Below are 19,153 nucleotides of genomic sequence, written 5' to 3'. Positions count from 1 at the left end.
TAGGAGTAGTGTTCCCGGTTCCAGCAAATCTAAGTAATGCAGCCTAAAAATCCTTTAACGGATTTGAATAATAAAAAGTGTGTCGGTGTATTATGTGTAGGCTAAGTTAAAAAGATGTGTCTTTAATCTAGATTTAAACTGGCAGAGTGTGTCTGCTTCCTGAACAGAGTTAGGGAGATTGTTCCAGAGCACATGTCCATCTCATAGTCCAAAGCACTGACTGTAAGATGTACTGTAATAATGACAACATATATAAATGCTCTGGACTGGTCTGCTAATAATAAAATGTAAGGGTCCCCCTTTTCCTGCAGAACGGAATCCAGAGGCCCTGGTCGAAGGTCAATGTGTGTTTGGTCTTTTCTTTGCGTCTCATTAAAAATCACTAATATTTATTAATCTTTTGTATTTCCAATTATAGTACTGGCCTTACACATAAATTTATCTGACTCCAATCCTTCGTGATTTTAGTACTATTTATTAAAATGTAACTACTGATCCCTCTAGTTGTGATTAAATTTGGATCATTAATTAACTATAATATTTCCTAGTTTCGACTTATCGTTCGTTAGGAGTCTGGGTCGCTTAGAGACCTTGTTTGGCCAGAACAGACTCACGACACATCTGGGCTAGTCCAGGTCTTAGTCAGAGGCTACCCCGTACATCGCTTACCTCAATGCAGCCATCTAGACTAATTTTTCTATGCGCTCCCTAAGTAATAGCATGCTAAGCCAGTTTGGTGGCCAGAAGTCAAGATCTCCAGACGGCTCCATCCATCGATCGTTGATCTGACTCACCCTAGCACACCAACAATGCGGAAAACCTCAGAAGTCACTAACCTACTAGAAAAGTTATTTCAGACAATATTATAAGTTAACCAAGATTTATTTTGTCAGGCAAGAACAGTTTCCAAATTGGTATAATTGATAAACATTTGCACAACTGATCAGCAGTACAAAAATAACACAAAACAAAATAAAACAAACTTAAAAGGTCAGTATACCTGGTCTTTAAAAAGATGAAGGACACACACCACACTACGGGCCGATCTGGCTACAGAATCGCGCTTGTTGTGTTTTGTCATTTTCCTTATATACTCAGACCAGACAAAGAGATACCAAATGTAATTGTAAAACCTTTGGGTGTTTAGGTTCCCCTGCTCCAGTGTCACACCTGGCTGGAACACGTTCAGAGACCCAAAAGAAGGACACAACAGAACACAGTTTTACCAAATTCTAATCTTTTGCATAATATAAGTGATTACTGTGAAATTGGGACCAATTTACCAATCGCACTGAGACCTTTCCAATGAGACCAAACATGAGAGTGAAGAACAATAGGTTCACAAGACACATGACATATAATGCCTTATTGCTCCTGTCTGCTGAGAGGTTGATTTGTTTGTTTGTAGCTGCGTGTAGCTTCGCTTTTCAATTCATCACCTCTTCTCTAGTGATCAAATATAATTTAACCGTGTACATACCGTTGATACTATCAAATTAATCTAACTAATTAGACTGCTGTTTAACTGCTGTTAAAATTCGACTCGCTTTAATCTAAAACTCGGCGGTGAGTTAGTAATCGTTAGCCGATTCACTTTCGCTCTCACAGACGTTTTCACGCCTATTGTGGGCTTTTTTCCGCTCCTGTTCATTTGTTCCTCACGCTCGTTCGCTCCGTTTTCACAAGCTCATCAAAACAAGAGTGGTAAGTGAATCCTTACGGTGAGTAAATGGCTTCTCCCTGCATCGTCACTTGCAACGTCTGTCACATGTATAGCTTATCCTTCTCTGTTAGCGATCAGGGATTTACGTGTGATAAATGCAGGGAAATTGCTAGGCTGACAAAGAAGGTTTTAGAATTAGAGACACGCATCCAAACTTTAATTGAGGACAGTAAGAATGCGAGGGCTGTAGATACTGCTTTCGATGCAACTAGTACAGTAAATCATGTACATTGTTCGGTTCCAGCTTCAGAGCCCCTGCAGCAGGGCAATTGGGTGACCGTGAGGAGGGCTAGTTGCAGGTCAAAACACAGCTCTTCCGTTCCAATCAGAACATCAAACAGGTTCTCCCCACTCAGTGACGCACCCACTGAGAAACCTGATCAAAGTGCCCTAGTAATTGGCGATTCTATTGTACGGAACGTGAACCAGCCACCGTAGTCCAATGCTTACCGGGAGCCAGAGCGTCTGACATCTTGTCAAATTTAAAAGGCTGGCTAATGCTAAATGTAAATTTCGTAAGATTGTTATTCACGCCGGCGCTAATGATGTTTGACTACGCCAGTCGGAGATCACTAAAAATAATATTAAAGAGGTGTGTGAATTTGCAAGCACGATGTCGGACAATGTAATATGCTCTGGTCCCCTCCTGCTTACCGGGTGATGAGATTTACAGCAGACTGCTGGGTCTCAATGGCTGGATGTCTAAGTGGTGCCCGCAGAACAACATAGGCTTTATAGACAATTGGATGAGTTTCTGGGGCAGACCTGACCTGTTGAAAAGAGATGGTCTTCATCCCTCCTGGGGTGGTGCCGCTTTCTATCTAGAAATATGGCATATAGCCCAGGTCAGGAAGCAGACAGACTGGCTAAACCGACTGGCCTGCTAGCTGCCTCACGTCACAGAAGGCAGTTAATTCTCAGCACATAGAGACTCTTTCACCTAGATATCACACTATAGAGACTGTGTCTGTTCCCCGAATTAGAATATGCAGAGAACGTTCAAACCTAATCAAAAGCAATAATTTAATTAATGTCCAACAAATTAAAATTACCTATAATTCAAATAAGCAAACGATAAATATTAGATCACTTTCCACAAAAAAAGCACATTTTATATATATGATTTGATCAAAGATCAGAAGCTAGATTTGCTTTGTTTGACAGAAACCTGGCTAAAACCAGATGAATATATTACTCTAAATGAATCTACCCCCCAAAATTATTTCTATAAAAATGAGCCACGTTTAAAAGGTAAAGGGGGAGGTGTTCTACAATTTATAACAATATTCTTAGTACTTCTCAGAGGGCAGGCTTTAAGTATAACTCATTTGAAGTTTTGGTGCTGCATATAACATTATCTACAGAATCATGCGCTAGTGATAAATCTTCTGTCATGTTTGTACTGGCTACTGTATACAGGCCACCAGGGCACAGCACAGATTTCATTAAAGAATTTGCTGATTTTCTAACTGAGTTAGTACTGGCCGCAGATAAAGTCTTAATTGTTGGTGATTTTAATATCCATGTTGATAATGAAAAAGACTCATTGGGATCAGCTTTCTTAGACATTCTGAACTCCGTTGGGGTTAGACAACATGTCTCTAGACCTACTCATTGTAGAAATCATACTCTAGATCTAATACTGTCACATGGAATGGATGTTAAAATGGTTGAAGTACTGCAGCAAAGTGATCACATTTTAGATCACTATCTAGTCTTGTGTGAACTCTGTATAGTTAAACCTGTAAACTCTGCACCTTATTACAAGTATGGTAGAACCATCACTTCCACCACAAAAGAAAGCTTTCTAAGTAATCTTCCTGACTTATCTCAATTCCTTAGCACATCCAATACGACGCAAAAACTTGATGATATAACAGAAACTATGCACTCTCTTTTTTCTAGCACTTTAGATACAGTTGCTCCTTTGCACTTAAAAAAGATAAAAGAAAACAATCTGACTCCATGGTATAATGACAACACACGCACCCTAAAGAGAGCAGCCCGGAAAATGGAGCTTAGTAAATTAGTAAATCTACTCTAATATTAGTCCCGTCTCTTTCTCAATCTGTTTTCACAGTTTGTATCCAGACTAGATGGTGGATCAGCACACAGAGATTATGTTCATCAGAGACCAGAAAACCTATAGATGTGCCCTGTTGACAGATCACCAGATCCTGATGCACACACACATACACACACACACTAAGTCATTTACACTATCTGACACAGCTGCGTTTAAAATTGAACTGGAGCTTAAGTGTTGGGTGTCCCAACTGAGTCTGGTTTCTCCCAAGGTTTTTTTTTTTTCTCTCCATTCTGTATGGATGGGGTTTTGGTTCCTTGCCGCTGTCGTCTCTGGCTTGCTTTGTTGGGGACACTTAACTTCTAGTGATTTAACGTCGAATTGATTACAGAGACCGTCTCTGGATTTAATAACAAATTGGTCACTCTCGTCATTATACATCCCTGTCATTGTATTCTTCTACATTATACTGTACAGTGCTTTGATGCAACCTGTGTTGTTAAAAGCGCTATATAAATAAAAATGATTGATTGATTGATTGATTATTCTTAATGAACTTTAAACCAACTCTTTTTGGGCAGAAGAAGGGGAAGCAGGAAGAGCAGAGGTGAAGAGGGTGTCATAAACACAACAGGGGGAGGTGGGGTGTTTACTCTCTTATTGAAGTCCTTTTGTTCCTTTGGATATCCCTTCTCAGATCAGTCTTAATGCATATACAGGTTTTGATTCACCTCCTTACAAAATAAAATTAAAAAAAAAAAGTTTAAGGAGTATCTACCTGAATTTATTTTAGAGAAAAATGTAAATATGCAGTAGCCTGTTTCTATTTCTGGAAAATGAATGAAAAATTGTATCTATTAATTAGAGATGCTTTTGATTATTAAAATTGGAACCATTAAAATAGAATCTACAAAAGTAATAGACATAATTACTACAAATAATTAAACAGACTTTTTTATTAATACAATTAATACAATTAATTTAACTAAAACAAAGTACAGAAAAATGTAATTTAAACTTTTTTTTGTGGTAAATAAAATAGATGTAAGTAAACTATAACCTTTAAAATGACATAAAATACACAAATAGCATTGACACAACAATAATTAATAAAACAAAAGCAAGAAATCATATGGTTTTATTAAACAAAACTCTAAAAATACATAATGTGTTATAAAGACTTTGCCTAATGTACATCACACATTACAACAAAGGCCTACAGGAGGAGCCAGCAGCTTTACTGCTTGATCTAATACTTCTAATATTAATAATGTTTTATTTAATATTATACAAGCATCATTTAATTCAAATGTCTACTTAATCTGTAATGTAGATGAAGAGAGTCAAGCATAGGAAGAAACACAGAAGACCAGTATCAGTACATTGATTTTATGATGTATTCAAATGAAACACATTCGGATTTTATCTGTAAAACACATTTGAGTTGTTCATTATACTTTGTTTCATGTTGTCACATGACCTGCATTTACCATGGTAAACACTCAAACTCAGAGTTATCAGAAGTACATTGTTTTTGTGTTATATTTCAATAAAAAACAATCTGAATTTACATTATAACTAACATTTAGGTTATTCATCATATGTTGTTCATTTCATGTTGTCTCATGATCCAGGTTCATGTTCAAGAATCAAACGGCGTTATGAAGATGAAGAGAGTCAAGAATAGGAAGAAACACAGAAGACCAGTATCAGAAGTACATAGATGGTGTATTCAAATAAGAAACACGTTCTGATTTTACATTGAAATAAATATGTGAATTACTGAACATACCTTGTTCATTTCATGTCGTCAGATGACCTACGTTTACCGTGAAGACTCATACAGCATTATGTAGATGAAGGGAGTCAAGAATAGGAAGAAACACAGAAGACCAGTATCAAAAGTGCATTGATTTTATATTCTAATAAACATTATTGGGTTATTATACACGTACCTTGTTAATTTATAGTTGTCACATGACCTATGCTTACCATGATAAAGACTCAGCTTATGTAGATGAAGAGAGTCAAGAATAGGAAGAAACACAGAAGACCAGTATCAGAAGTACATTGATTTTATGGTGTACTCAAATAAAAACCATGTAATTTTATATCGTAATGCACAATTGTGCTATTCATAATACCTTGCTAATTTCACGTTGTCACGTGACCCACATTTAAAGACTCAAACAGTGTTATGAAGAGAGTCAAGCATAGAAAGAAACACAAGACCAGTATCAGAAGTAACACTGAAGAAGCATTCAGATTTTATCATGGAACATTTTCAAAATTTTGTTGAATTTATAGATAAGTTAATGATTATTTCTTGCATTTCTGTAAAGATTACCTTCATGGGAAGACTGCTCATCGTAATCATATGCAGTGTGCATTCCAACGCATCATACTAGTAATAGAATGTTTAGGTTCAAATGAACATGGCTGCAGCTCAATGTGTTTCCATCATAAGAATGTTACTAACGGCCTACTGTTGTACAATCCTACCAAAATATTGTTATTATTTGGCCATTTCTATATGACGTGGATGCTATTGCCACTGTAATTTAATGAAAATGTGGACATCACGTGTAAACTCAGAGTGATGGTTTGAGCTTTTATTTTGTAATCACAATGTAAATGATTTACCTTACAAATGTAAGGAAATGGCACACGTTGCATTGAATAATTGAGTCATTCATATAGCGCTTTATTGTGTATCGCCGTACACCCAAAGCGCTTTACAGTCATGTGGGGTTGTCTCTCAACCAATTGGATGACGCGACGGCAGCCACAGGACAACGGCGCCACACACCAACTACACCTAAACCTAACCTTACTCATTAATAATCTCTAAATTCAGGGGAAATCATAGATGAATGACACTGATGTACAAGCACAAAACACTGATTGTAAGCCTAAAATGCACAAAAACTATAAAATGATTCTTTAAATCTGATTGGCTAATCACAGTGTTGTTCAGGGATCAACAAGAGTGTTGAACTAGGAACACATAGAACTCAGCAGATTCTGGTTCTGCTACAGTATATAGAATGAACGCTTTTTGCCTGAACATGGCCAAATTTTACTGAATGTGAACAAACCACAAATAAAATTACCTGTAAATGACCAGTACTGACAACAGGCTATTCATTTACTAATATTAATTTAAAGAACAAATCTGATGACTGTGATTGTGGGTGATAGGCTCCAGCATCCAAACAAAATGGTTCTGAGAAGGAATGAATGAAAAGAAGGATGGACGGGTGTGTGATTGTGAATTAGCAGAAGGCACTTCTTATATATACAGTACTGTGCAAAAGTTTGCGTGATAAAATGCTTTAAACAAAGAATGGAAGTGTTTTTGCAGTGAAAGAACAAAAGATCAAATCAAAACAGCAGCAGTTCTTCTAGGTACATTTGCACACAGTTTTTGAAGGAACTCGGCTGGTAGGTTGTTCCAAAAATCTTGGAGAACTAACCACAGATCTTCTGTGGATGTTGGCTTTCTCATCCTTCTGTCTCTTCATTTATTCCCAGACACACTCGATATTGAGATCAGGGCTCTGTGGGGGCCATGCCATCACTTCCAGTATTTCTTGTTCTTCTTTACGCTGAAGATAGTTTTTAATGACTTTGGCTGTATGTTTGTGGTCGTTGTCCTGCTGCAGAATAAACTTGGGGCCAATCAAATGCCTCATACGTATTTCTCAGCATCGAGAACACCATTAATCCTGACCAAATCTCCAACTCTATTTGCAGAAATGCAGCCCCAAAAGTTAAAGGAACCTCCACCATGCTTCACTGTTGCCTGCAGACACTCATTATTGTACCACTCTCCAGCCCTTTGACGAGCAAGCTGTGTCTTTTATCTGCTGCATTTCCTTGGCTGACCAATGCGGTTTTGAACCTTAATGTTACCTTTTTTGTGCTTCTTCAAAAGAGTTTGAACAACACTTCTTGAAACCCCAGTCTGCTTAGAAATCTTTGTCTGGGAGAGTGTATAACTTCAGTATGCAGTATAACTTCCTTGTATCTTGTATCTGAACTGTCTTTCACAACCTCACCTTGGTAGCAGAGTTTGCCTGTTCCTCACCCAGTTTTAAGCCTCCTACACAGCTGTTTCTGTGTCAGTTCATAACTGGGTTTCATCCTATGTGTGATATTGATGATCATTAGCACCTGTTTGGTATAATTGGTTGATCATACACCTGACTATAATCCTACAAAATCCCTGACTTTATGCAAGTGTACCTATAAGAATTGATGCTGGTTTGGTAGTAACACCAAATGATGATTTGATTTAGGTTTTTCTTTGTTCGCCTACTTTGCATTTTGTAAATTGACAAAATAATATATAATCATTATTTATCTTTCTGAAAGCATTCTTTGTTTACAGCATTTTTTCAAACCTGCCTAAAACTTTATGTGTACTGAGACGGTCTCTGTAATCAAATCAATGATAATCGCTAGAAATTAAGTGTCCCCAACTAAACAAGCCAGAAGCCAGCAGCAAGGAACCAAAACCCCATCCATCACAGAATGGAGAAATAAAACCTTAGGAGAAACCAGGCTTAGTTGGGGCCAGTTCTCTTCTGGTTGTAGGTAATTAATTAATGTATTAATACCATGACCATCTGATTTATTTATTTTTTGACAGGAATACATTTACTGGAAAATATGATTTATTGATTCATCAAAAATACATGCATTTAATTACATCTCTATTTATTTTCTGTAATTACATTCATAATTAAACTGCTGACCCATCCCTTACACCTTAACCCACCCTAAAACCTAGCCATACCACCAAACCTGCCTTTAACCTTCCCTCTATCCAACCTCAACAGCAGCAAAAGTGTTTTGCTATGCAAAGTGAACAGTGCATTGTACTTACTTTTCGATGTAAGAGTGGGACCATTTATGTAATTGATTTTGGTAAAATTAAAAATTAGTGGACAAAGTATTTGTGTAATCATTGAATAACTCTTGGACAGATACAAAAGTAAATTTATAGAAACATAGAAACATATAGAAACATACCTCAAACATTCACCATACCCGCTATCCTGAATGTAAAGTCAGACAATAGATGAGTATATTTCAGAGGCGCTCAAGTCCGGTTTTATCCGCCTGTCTACATCACCTGCCACTTTGTAGACGTAGAAGAAAGATGGAGGTCTTCAAACCCTGCATTGATTACCGGGGACTCAATGTCACAGTCAAATTTCGCTACCTTCTTCCACTGGTCCCCTCTGCATTAGAACAATTGAGGGAAGCTACAATATATACTAAACTGGACTTGAGAAGTGCGTCCAACCTGATTCGCATCAAGGAAGGTAACGAATGGAAGACCGTCTTCCTAACCACCATGGGGCAATATGAGTATCAGGTCATGCCGTATGGGCTCACCATCTCACCAGCAGTCTTCTAATCCTTTATTAATGATATCACAAGCAAATTTGTCATTGCTTACATCAACGATATCCTGATCTATTCAAAAAAAGAGATCAAACACATAACCAATGTCAGGACAATCCTATCACATCAGTTGTACGTCAAGGCAGAGAAGTGGAAATTCCACGTGAGCAGGATGGATGTCAAAATAGATGAAATCAAGGTAAAAGCTGAAACCGAATGGCCTCAACCCTCCACGGTAACAGAATTACAGCAATTCTTGGGCTTCGCTAATTTCTACAGATGCTTCATTAGAAACTTTAGTCTGACTGCATCACCCCTAACGTCTTTGTTAAAAGGAAAACCTGCCAAGCCTCTTCTGGTCAACTAACAATTAGTCAACAATATATATATATATATTGTGGCGGGAGGAGCCAATGACAGATTGGGCATGGCGTCAGGCCTCGGGGGAGGCTATTTATTAACAGAAAAATATACAAAATAAAGTGTCCAGGGGAAAATGTGTCCAAATAAACGGGGGAACTGGTGTCCTCGTCGTGCAGCAGGGGAAGTGCAGGTCAGTTAGTGCTTCAAGGGGAAGGGTCCAGTTAAGGGGCGGAGTCGGCGGCTGCACACGCTCCCCTCTCTGGTCCTGGGCGCGAGGAGTGGCGGCTTTCTTCCCGCAAGCCGCCTCCTTCTTCCCGGTCGGCAGTTTTGAAGGGATAAACAGCTCGGCAACCTGGCCCGTCAGCGGTACACGTGCGCAGTCATCGCCTGGACTACGGAGTCCGACAGTGTGCTTCTTTGGCGGCGTGGCGAGTCCCTTCACGTGCCCTTCCTGGACCCACGAGAACACCAGCGTGCATGCATGGGGGAAGAGACCGTTCCGTTCTCCCGAGGAGAGGCGTGCTCGGTTTTTAACGGTGAATGTAAACTTAGAAATCTGAAGACAGAACAGCTTTTCAACATTGAATAGAAAGCCTGTTTAGTACAGTGAGCTGTGGAAGGACTTTTACAATCTAATAAAAGAGTTAGATCTAGTAGTAGTTCATCAAACTGAACATACCACAGATGACACAGAAACAGCGCAGAGAGATGGATGAATTAGAAGAAATAAGGCGTAGAATTGTAATCAAAGAAAATGAAAATAACACCATTCATAAAGTCTGCTGAGGCTCGATTGCTCCTGTCTGCTGAGAGGTTGGTTTGTTTGTAGCTGCGTGTAGCTTCGCTTTTCAATTTATCACCTCTTCTCTAACGATCAAATATAATTTAACTGTGTACATATCGTTGATACTATTAAATTAATCTAACTAATTAGACTGCTGTTAGTTCGTTCGCTTTAATCTAAAACTCGGGCGGTGAGTTAGTACTGCTAGCCGATTCACTTTCGCTCCCCCACCGTTTTAGCGCGATTGTGGGCTTTTTCCCCGCTCCTGTTCATTTGTTCCTCGCGCTGTTCGCTCCATTTTCACAAGCTCATCAAAACAAGAGTGGTAAGTGAATCCTTACGGTGAGTAAATGGCTTCTCCTGCATCGTCACTTGCACTGTCTGTCACATGTATAGCTTGTCCTTCTCTGTTAGCGATCAGGGATTCACGTGTGATAAATGCAGGGAAATAGCTAGGCTGACAGAGAAGGTTTTAGAATTAGAGACACGTATCCAAACTTTAATTGAGGACAGTAAGAATGCGAGGGGCTGTAGATACTGCTTTGGATGCGACTAGTACAGTGAATCATGTACATTGTTCGGTTCCAGCTTCAGAGCCCGTGCAGCAGGGCAATTGGGTGACCGTGAGGCGGGCTAGTCGCGGGTCAAACACACGCTCATCCGTTCCGATCAGAACATCAAACAGGTTCTCCCACTCAGTGACGCACCCACTGAGAAACCTGATCAAAGTGCCCTAGTAATTGGCGATTCTATTGTACGGAACGTGAAAATAGAGACACCAGCCACCATAGTCCAATGCTTACCGGGAGCCAGAGCGCCTGACATCTTGTCAAATTTAAAAGTGCTGGCTAATGCTAAACGTAAATTTCGTAAGATTGTTATTCACGCCGGCGCTTAATGATGTTCGACTTCGCCAGTCGGAGATCACTAAAAATAATATTAAAGAGGTGTGTGAATTTGCAAGCACGATGTCGGACAATGTAATCTGCTCTGGTCCCCTCCTGCTTACCGGGGTGATGAGATTCACAGCAGATTGCTGGGTCTCAATGGCTGGATGTCTAAGTGGTGCCCGCAGAACAACATAGGCTTTATAGACAATTGGATGAGTTTCTGGGGCAGACCTGACCTGTTGAAAAGAGATGGTCTTCACCCTCTTGGGGTGGTGCCGCTCTTCTATCTAGAAATATGGCATATAGTCTTATAGCTCCAACATGACCAACTAGTGCCCAGGTCAGGAAGCAGACAGACCGGCTAAACCGACCGTCTGCTAGCTGCCTCACGTCACAGAAGGCAGTTAATTCTCAGCACATAGAGACTCTTTCACCTAGATATCACACTATAGAGACTGTGTCTGTTCCCGAATTAGAATATGCAGAGAACGTCCAAACCTAATCAAAAGCAATAATTTAATTAATGTCCAACAAATTAAAACTACCTATAATTCAAATAAGCAAACGATAAAACTTGGCTCGCTAAATATTAGGTCACTTTCCACAAAAGCACTTTATGTATATGATTTGATCAATGATCAGAAGCTAGATTTGCTTTGTTTGACAGAAACCTGGCTAAAACCAGATGATTATATTACTCTAAATGAATCTACCCCAAAATTATTTCTATAAAAATGAGCCACGTTTAAAAGGTAGAGGGGAGGTGTTGCTACAATTTATAACAATATTCTTAGTACTTCTCAGAGGGCAGGCTTTAAGTATAACTCATTTGAAGTTTTGGTGCTGCATATAACATTATCTACAGAATCGTGTGCTAGTGATAAATCTTCTGTCATGTTTGTACTGGCTACTGTATACAGGCCACCAGGACACAGCACAGATTTCATTAAAGAATTTGCTGATTTTCTAACTGAGCTAGTACTGGCCGCAGATAAAGTCTTAATTGTTGGCGATTTTAATATCCATGTTGATAATGAAAAGACTCATTAGGATCAGCTTTCTTAGACATTTTAAACTCCATTGGGGTTAGACAACACGTCTCTGGACCTACTCATTGTCAAAATCATACTCTAGATCTAATACTGTCACATGGAATAGATGTTAAAATGGTTGAAGTACTGCAGCAAAGTGATGACATTTCAGATCACTATCTAGTCTTGTGTGAACTCTGTATAGTTAAACCTGTAAACTCTGCACCTTATTACAAGTATGGTAGAACCATCACTTCCACCACAACAAAGAAAGCTTTCTAAATAACCTTCCTGACTTATCTCAATTCCTTAGTTCATCCAATACGATGCAAAAACTTGATGATGTAACAGAAACTATGCACTCTCTTTTTTCTAGCACTTTAGATACAGTTGCTCCTTTGCACTTAAAAAAGATAAAAGAAAACAATCTGACTCCATGGTATAATGACAACACACGCACCCTAAAGAGAGCAGCCCGGAAAATGGAGCGCAGGTGGAGAAAAACCAAATTAGAAGTATTTCGTATTGCCTGGCGGGAGAGTATGCTGTCATACAGAAAAGCATTAAAAATAGCAAGATCTGATTATTTTTCATCCCTTTTAGAAGAAAACAAACAAACACAACCCGGTATTTATTCAGTACAGTGACTAAATTAACAAAAATAAAGCATCAGCAGGTGCTAATATGCCCCAAGAGTATAGCTGCAATGAGTTCATGAATTTCTTTACTTCTAAGATTGATACCATCAGAGATAAAATTGTAACTATGCAGCCGTCAACTACAGTTTCACATCAGATAATGAGCTTTAGATCCCTAAGGAAAAATTACACTCTTTCTCTATTATAGGAGAAGAAGACTTGTACAAACTTGTTAAATCATCTAAACCAGCAACATGTATGTTAGACCCTATTCCATCTAAACTATTAAAAGATCTGCTTCCAGAAGTCATAGATCCTATTTTGAACATTATTAATTCATCATTGTCATTAGGATATGTTCCCAAAACCTTTAAACTGGCTGTAGTTAAACCTCTCATTAAGAAACCACATCTTGATCCCAAAGACTTAGTAAATTACAGACCAATCTCTAATCTCCTTTTCTGTCAAAGATACTAGAAAAGGTAGTATCCTCACAACTGTATTCCTTTTTAGAAAAAATGGTGTCTGTGAGGATTTCCAATCAGGTTTTAGACCGTACCATAGCACTGAGACTGCTCTCATTAGAGTTACTAATGACCAATGAGCTCTTATCACATTATAGTCCTGCACGTCCGCTGCGCTCTCAAAACTCTGGCCATTTGATAATACCTAGAATATCAAAATCAACTGCGGGCGGCAGATCATTTTCCTATCTAGCACCTAAACTCTGGAACAATCTCCCTAACTCTGTTCGGGAAGCAGACACACTCTGCCAGTTTAAATCTAGATTAAAGACACATCTTTTTAACTTAGCCTACACATAACACACCAACACACCTTTTATTATTCAAATCCGTTAAAGGATTTTTAGGCTGCATTACTTAGATTTGCTGGAACCGGGAACACTACTCCTAAAATACGATGTACTTGTGACATCGTAAAAAGAATGGCATCTACGCTAATATTAGTCCTGTTTCTTTCTCAATCTGTTTTCACAGTTTGTATCCAGACTAGATGGTGGATCAGCACCCAGAGATTATGTTCATCAGAGACCAGAAAACCTAGATGCGCCTGGTCGACAGATCACCAGATCCTGATGCACACACACACACGCACACACTAAGTCATTTACACTACCTGACACAGCTGCGCTTAAAATTGAACTGGAAGTTAAGTGCTGGGCGTCCGGTCAGAGGAGAACTGACCCCAACTGAGTCTGGTTTCTCCCAAGGTTTTTTTTTCTCCATTCTATATGCATGGGGTTTTGTTTCCTTGCCGCTGTCGCCTCTGGCTTGCTTGGTTGGGGACACTTAACTTCTAGTGACTATCGTTGAATTGACTACAGAGACCGTCTCTGCATTTAATAAGAAATTGGTCACTCGTCACTATATATCCCTGTCATTATACTGTACAGTGCTTTGATGCAACCTGTGTTGTTAAAAGCGCTATATAAATAAAAATGATTGATTGATTGATTGATTGACATGATTACATGAAATATCCTAATGTTAAAAATTAAAGGGCAAAGTTTTATTAGATAAAAGATACTGACAAATAAGGCTAAAATGTGACAATTGTAAGAGAAGAGGGTACAATAAAACAATTGAATGATTATTGTAAAATTACACAACAACGGGTTAGTAAGGAATAGTTAATGGATGTAAAAAGGACCTTTAAATCCAAGATCGAAGCTAGGAAATAAAAAAAAAAAAAAAGAAACATCAGCTAAAACAATTGTAAAAGTGATTTAAGAAGATTTAATATTGAGTCGGGGAGACATCAAGCAGTTTGCTGAGATAAAACCACTTATTTAGCTGAAATTTAGAAGAATAGCTTTTAAAGAAACTAAATAAAGTGTTATGTTATTCACCTGAGAGGAATACATCTTTGAAAAACTTTTGAAAAATCTAATTACAATAATTGAAAATGGGATAAATGCATAAAAGAAGCATATATAATATTGTAATTTTAACAAATAAAGAAAGAATGAATTTTTGGAAAAGACAAAGAATAGTCTAGTGACAAATGTCAAGTTAAAAATCATGTTTAGTTGAGATTGGACAATTAAGAGTCAACCAAACCTTTTTAACAAATATGATTACTGAACAAGATAAGGTGATAAACATGATTGACAATCATACAGTAGAGGAGTTGCAAAATAGACTGTGGAGTAAAAGAAATGTAAGTTTAGCCACTTAACAATTAGAAATTGAACTGAAGAGGTAAAATTACTTTTTTCTAAAAACGTAATATGCCTGCATTAGTGGGTTATATCTCACAAAAGAGTTTCATGCGTGAAGAAATATGCCATAACTAGGAATGAATTATTGAAGCAATAAAACAGCTAGTAGTATGTCTCTGGATGGACCAAAAAGGAGAGAAACTTAGGTATGCTCAGAGGAAGAATATCAGAGCGTAAGATTTAAGGCAGAGAAACAAGGAAAAGTGTTCACTGGCAGTGGCGTGGCTGTCTGGCACCGTAAGTATGACATTTTATTAATTATAATAAATTGTGATAGACCCCATAGAAGGGGAATACATATGTTTTGAATGTAATAAGACTTTTAGAAGGGGAATGAAGCCCAATCAGAGAAGAAAAGTCTTTTTACACACAAACAGCCTCAAAATCTTTAACAGCAGAACTTACAATTACTTAAAGAAACTGAACACAATCTCAGATTTGTGTTATATTTTACAGGACAAGGAACCTGGAGCTAAGTGTTGGGCTCAGACAGAGAGGTGTTCAAGGGTTAGTGAAAATGGAAACAGGTCTGCTTAAGCAAACCAATCTTTGTGGTAACCATGATAAATGTAGCTATACTTATTATAGCGTTCTGGGTTTTACAAAATCCAGTGACAACTTGATGATAGTTGATCAAGAGACTGAGGAGAGGAATGAGATCTATTCTGAGTATATTGATCCTGACTATGAGATGGATGCAAATTTTGTGATAAACATTGGAGGTCCAGAAGGAAAAAACGTTAAGAAAGAACCAAATGAGAAATTGATAGCTAGTGAGAAAAAGTTAGAAAAAGGAGGAGAGAGAAATTTTCTTGAAGAAGGCAAAGATCAATATACAAAGGAAAATATACACTATATGAGACTTTGCATAAGTTAAGAAATCCTTTTCCTGGTTTAAAATGGTACAATGAGTCCATTAGAAAAGGCTGAGATAGCTTAAGGATGAAATAAATATTCACAGAACAAAAACTGTTCTATCAGATCAGTATTGTAACAGACAAATTCTGGGAGGATTGTACTGATCAAAGTGTTGAACGAAGTGCTAAAACTACGTACAATTGGCAATTACATGGGATTTGGCATAACAAAGTGCTATAAGCATTGGGTAACAAAGTTAGAGAATAAGTGTGCACAGTTGATGAGATTTATTGGGAAGGTTGTGTGTGTAGGAGAAGTTGAGCTGTGAGAAAATTTATAGCCAAAGAGCAGCTTCAAATGTTAAAGGCAAGCATTGGTTAGTGTCTTTAAGCAGACAGGATAATGATTCAAACTATTTTAAAAGAGCCACTGTTTTGGAAAAGGTTGATAACAGACGGGTTTGCTGAAACTGATCAAATGGTAATACAGTTTAGGTTATTTGATCTGTTGCAAGATGTAGCAACAAATGAGAATAAGAGAGGAGGAATGATATTAACCAAGGCATTAGTAGACTGTTGTCTGAACCCATTGAGACTGATATGAATGTATTTGCTGCTGTGACGGTGAATTATAACATTCAGGAAAATGGGCGATGTATGCCTCCGTTCCGCTATATTTTATGCTGGCTAAACAACAGTATTTCCAAGAAAGGGGCAACCTACAGGAATCTAAAAGCATATGGTTTGTAATGAACAAGACAGTTACTGAAAAAGTCTTAATTCTAGGAGGCTTCTCAGCAAGCACCTACAGAACCTTGAGAGGGATAATATGTGTATGATATATAATTTTGTATGATACTAATCATTGCGACAGGATTACTCCTGCTAATTCTTTTGGAGCAAACTGGCCTTGGGAAACTCCTTAGGATGATCTGTGGCAAGATCTGTAGATCTGCTAGAAAGTGTAGGAGAGGTGAAAGACAACCCCTATTAGTAAAGTACATTCAGCACGTCATGTACCTGGTAAAATTGGTGTTGTAAAGTCATATCAAGTCACACGCGTTTAGAAAGTTGGACAGAAGAACTCTAACATTGACCAGATCAGACATGTCTTACAGCAGGATGTACGACACAGAGGTTGCTGGAAACTTAGATGGACTTGACCATTTCAACTTACTGGTAATCACTATCTTTTTATATTATCAAGAAATGTATGTTTATATATATATATACACTGCTATTTGGTAACAGTATGTGAACAATATACTTAAGAAAAAGTTAAATCTGCATTTGATGGAATAAAAATGTTCAGAAATATACTTTATTTATAGGAACTTGGCCAACCGTTGTCACGATATCAGAGTTACTGGATCACTGTTAGAGAGGATGAATGTATGACTTGTCATCAGGTGTTATATATTCAAAAAGCTGGATTTGTTATGGGTGACTTGTGCAAAAATTGCTTTAAGAGAATCAAAACTATTATCTGGTACGGTGATGATGATGAAAGAGAGGAGTACTGTAGAAGAACATTTGACATGTTGAAGTCTGAGTACAGACATATTTCTACAATGTAAAAGTACGTTAAGAGTGCTCCACCCAGAGGTCAGAGATTCATACAATGACTTAAGTGCTCCTAAGGATTGGATAAAAGATGAGATGCTTTCAATACATCAGTTACATGATAATTATAACAACAATGTTATATGATTGGTGAAATGTGAAGGAATATTTTGTTTTATAGACAAAAACATTGGCATCACTGGAGGTGACAGAATAATCTCCCCAAACACAAGTGTCCGAACAGAGTTTCAAAATGACAAAGACGGCCTATGGGCAGGGATTCTATCCCAGATCCATCATTTCAACTATTAGTCAAAAGTCAAAAGTCTAATCAATGGAAGAGGCCGCACGTTAATTTGTGGATTGTGAAGACATTTAAAATTGGGGCATGCTGTTGCGAAATTAACAATAGAAAACCAATGAGAGTTAAACTCAGACGATATTTATTTTTATGAAACAAAGCACTGAGATTTGGCTAATTGGAGGTGTTATAAAAGAGAATTATTGTAAGCAAAATTGTGATACCTAGAAACAGATGACCTTGGGTTAATCTCTATTTTAACGTATTTCAAATTAATGTCCTAACAGAAACTGTTACGAACAGCAGCTCTGTGGCTCTCTCCGACCACCACCGGAGGGAGCCCTCACCAGAGTACTGTTCGCTCTAAGACTTGTGCCTGTGCCTTGGGCTGATTAGTGCCGCCAGGTGTTCCTCATTTCCATCACCCTTTATAATGAACTTCCCCACCATCACTCATTGCAAAGTCTTGTTTGTCTCTACAGCAATTCTGAGCGTTTATTCTTGTGTTTGATTACCTGTTGCCGACCTAGACCGTGTTTGTTCCTGTGATTGATCTCTGCCTGCCTACCGACCTTCTGCCTGTTATCTTTTACGTCTTTTGGATCTCCCTTGTGTATTATCGTTTGCTCCTGTTTGACCCTGCCTGCCCGACCACGAATAAACTCAGTCGCATATGGATCCACCTGTCTTCGACCCGTCATTACAGAAGACTTCGCCACCACCGGATCCAGCGGAAATGTATCAGTTGATGTCAGAAGTCTCGTCCCAAGCCTCTATACTCACCACGCACCAGCATCAGCTTCATAAGCTCACCACTTTAACTGAGGAACTGGTGAGATCGATCCACACGTTAACTCTCGCTACTGGGAATCCAAGCCAACATGCCGCTCAAACCACTCAACCCGTTCAACCAACCGTGACTCCGCCTCAACCAAACCTCAATCCGCGTCTCAGTCTGCTTGACAAATTCGACGGATCATCCGCAAAATGTAAGGGGTTTTTGTTACAATGCTCTTTGTTTATTAGCCAACAACCCAGTTTATACCCCACAGAAGACAGCAAGGTTGCTCTGATCAGTTCTCTGCTCACTGGGAGAGCGCTCGAATGGGCCACAGCCACCTGGGAGGCGCGTCGTATGTCTTTTCCCTCTTACAACGATTTCATGCATGAATTCAGGGGGGTCTTCGAACATGTAGCCGGAGGGAAAGAACCCGGAGAACAGCTGCTCGCCATCTCTCAAGGTACCAGCACTGCAGCTGATTATACTCTCACCTTTCGCACGCTTGCCGCCCAATCAGGTTGGGGTGAATCATCTCTCAA

Source organism: Puntigrus tetrazona, chromosome 3 (genome assembly GCF_018831695.1).
Source record: "Puntigrus tetrazona isolate hp1 chromosome 3, ASM1883169v1, whole genome shotgun sequence".
NCBI lineage: Eukaryota > Metazoa > Chordata > Actinopteri > Cypriniformes > Cyprinidae > Puntigrus > Puntigrus tetrazona.
Note: the sequence above shows the minus strand (reverse complement) of the source record.